The 2,986-nt window shown below is 41.0% G+C and overlaps 1 pseudogene; it reads left to right on the forward strand.

Moving 5' to 3' along the window:
* The first annotated feature begins 461 nt into the window (after window positions 1-461).
* LOC124799188 lies at window positions 462-990 on the forward strand (annotated as a pseudogene).
* Window positions 991-2,986: the final 1,996 nt, after the last annotated feature.

Below are 2,986 nucleotides of genomic sequence, written 5' to 3' on the forward strand. Positions count from 1 at the left end.
AGGGCGTCACCGTCAATTTAGCGAAAAGAAGTGCTAGCTCAGAACTGGCGCTGGTGTGCGGTACACTGCTTTAATGTTTTTTCAAGTTATACAGATATGAAATGACAGACACGGACGTCAGTGAGAGCGTAGAGGTGGGTGGAAACATGATCTGCTTACAAAGAGACGGCCCGGAAAGTGGATTTTTGTATTTAAATTATGCGAAAATCAGGACTCAGATACCAGTAAGCCAAAGCTGACCCACACAACTGTCAAAATTTCTGTAGATAACTGACTTTGAAATGTTGTGAGAAACTTCAAGTCGCCAAAAGTAAGGTTGTTTTTCACAATGGGGCATGTGGCTCAATCGAATTCTTGTGTTTAAACGGGAGGTGTATTGTGTCCTAAAGATTGGTGTTGAGAAAGCTCTTTGTATTATACATTGTTAACGCTTGTATCAGATCGCTAGGCTCGGTGCAGAAATGTCGGGGATCGCCATAGGACGTCTAGCGGAGCGGAAAGCCTGGAGGAAGGATCACCCATTTGGCTTTGTAGCTCGACCAGTAAAGAACGCAGATAGAAGCTTAAATCCGATGAGCTGGGAATGTTCCATACCTGGGAAGAAAGGGACACCTTGGGAAGGAGGTCAATATAAACTAAGAATGATCTTCAAGGATGATTATCCTTCTAGCCCCCAGAATGCAAATTTGAACCACCGTTGTTCCATCCCAATATCTATCCTTCAGGAACAGATTGCAGTTCACTCCTTGATGAAGACAAGGTATGGCGACCAGCGATAACAATCAAGCAGATTTTGTTTGGAATTCAAGACTTGTTAAATGAACCGAATATAAGAGATCCTGCTCCGGCAGAAGCATATACAATATCCTGCCAAAATCGTTTGGAATATGCGAATACGCGAAGAGGGTTCGTGCACAAGCTCGTGCAAGACCTCACAGGAGTCAGATGGTTACTTCAGTCAATGATTTGCTACATATTAAGAAAGACTGATTTATTTCCAATTAAACTGAAATGTAACTATTAAAGAACTTGTTCACTCTTATATTCCTTTGACTTTTAAAGAACTTCCGTTGGCTGTACCTAAAATTTAATTTTTTTATGTATCTGTGTGTGAAATAAATGTGTTCTCTGTAAAATGCTTGACAAGTAGTTGCTAATTGGTATTAACCCTTTTCTAATCATAAACTTAAGATGTTATTTAGAATGTCAGATGTTAATAGAACTACTCAAATATTTTACCAGTTGTAGAGTGCTTATCTGAAATACTGCGTACAGTAATAGTCTTATTTTTTGACTGATTAGAATGAAATCGAGTTTTGGTTATTTTGTGTAAGGAAGTGGAACAAAAATGTGAAGGAGGTTTTAATCCACAACTTATGCAGATAAATTGCTGTTAATTGTTTGAATTTCTTGTATCTATTTTGACTTTCATGTTGTCAGTGTGGGAAAAAAATCGATAACGTTGGAGAACGGAAATTGGGTAATCACTGGATCGCTGGTTCGAATCTTGTTGTGACCTCTGTCTTATTTTTTCGTTCATTCGAATACCTACATCACTTAAATTTCATCGAGTATAGGCTAATTAACACATATATTACCATCATTTTTACAAAAATTCACATTTTCTTCTTTGTAACTACGTATCATCAACAAAATTCCAGTTTTAATCGCAAATAAAAGTTCATACTGACCGATATTTTATGTAAGTTCGCCCGTAGTTGTCTAATGTTTGTTTAACTTAGAAAATCTTTGTGAACAATCTTCTATACAATATCAGTAATTAAGAGTTTATGTTTGCAATGGTGTGCAATAAGTAGGTAGTGACATGATGACTTGCATTTTTCATAAAAATGATGATTAGATGCATGTTAATTAGCATGCATTTGATGAACTGTATATTTACATGATTCAGGAACTGGAACTGAAAAAAAGTAAGACGACAAAAAAAAAAAAAAAAAAAAAAGATATTCGAACCATTGGATACGTGAATATCATCCTCCATGCGAGCAAGCACTTTTTCCGTTTCTCTTCGTTCTATCTGTTTCTTCATCATTATTCGTCGGCAGTTTTTTGCAGCTGACACGCCGTACATTACATCGATGCGATCTTCACTCAATTCCTTATCTCGGCAATCAACATGAAACATTCGTCCCTAGACTGAAAACGTTGAGCATTAGCGAATGAAACTGCGCTTTAGACGTGCACCGAGCAACATTGACCGAGCGAGGTGGCGCAGTGGTTAGCACACTGGACTCGCATTCGGGAGGACGACGGTTCAATCCCGTCTCCGGCCATCCTGATTTAGGTTTTCCGTGATTTCTCTAAATCGTTTCAGGCAAATGCCGGGATGGTTCCTTTGAAAGGGCACGGCCGATTTCCTTCCCAATCCTTCCCTAACCCGAGCTTGCGATCCGTCTCTAATGACCTCGTTGTCGACGGGACGTTAAACACTAACCACCACCACCACCAGCAACATTGTGAGGGACTACAGAGACCAGCCACGAATGAGTGACAACTCAGTGTTCTCGTTGCTTTAGTGTAGTTGGCAGAATAGCGGGGTCATTCGGACATGACGAGATGGTATGTTTGCAGATTGTGTGGCGACACAGAGGGCCGAGTCTGCCTGGTAGATGCGCTCAGCTCCTCCTCGCCGGCCAGTGTAAGCAGAGAAACGACCTCTGTTGCGTGGAGCTCGAGGGACTGTTTACTCGGCCTGACACGGCCGAGAGGCTGACGGCAGAAGCGTTTCCATGTCGTGTCGTCGCTGTGGTTCGTTAAGGCAACCGGTATTAATTCTGGAGTACATCGCGTGGTCTGCTGTGGCTGTTCTTGGAACTGTGGAAACCTCTTTCCTGTCAGAACTCAGCTTTCAGTCGTTTTTCTGTGAACTCTGCAAGTTATTTGTACTTCTCTACCGCATACTGAACATCACTATTTCCTTCTCATTTCATACGTTCATCTGTCGCAAGATTCTACTGCAGATTTT

This window comes from Schistocerca piceifrons, chromosome 5, assembly GCF_021461385.2.
Source record: "Schistocerca piceifrons isolate TAMUIC-IGC-003096 chromosome 5, iqSchPice1.1, whole genome shotgun sequence".
In the NCBI taxonomy this organism is placed as follows: domain Eukaryota; kingdom Metazoa; phylum Arthropoda; class Insecta; order Orthoptera; family Acrididae; genus Schistocerca; species Schistocerca piceifrons.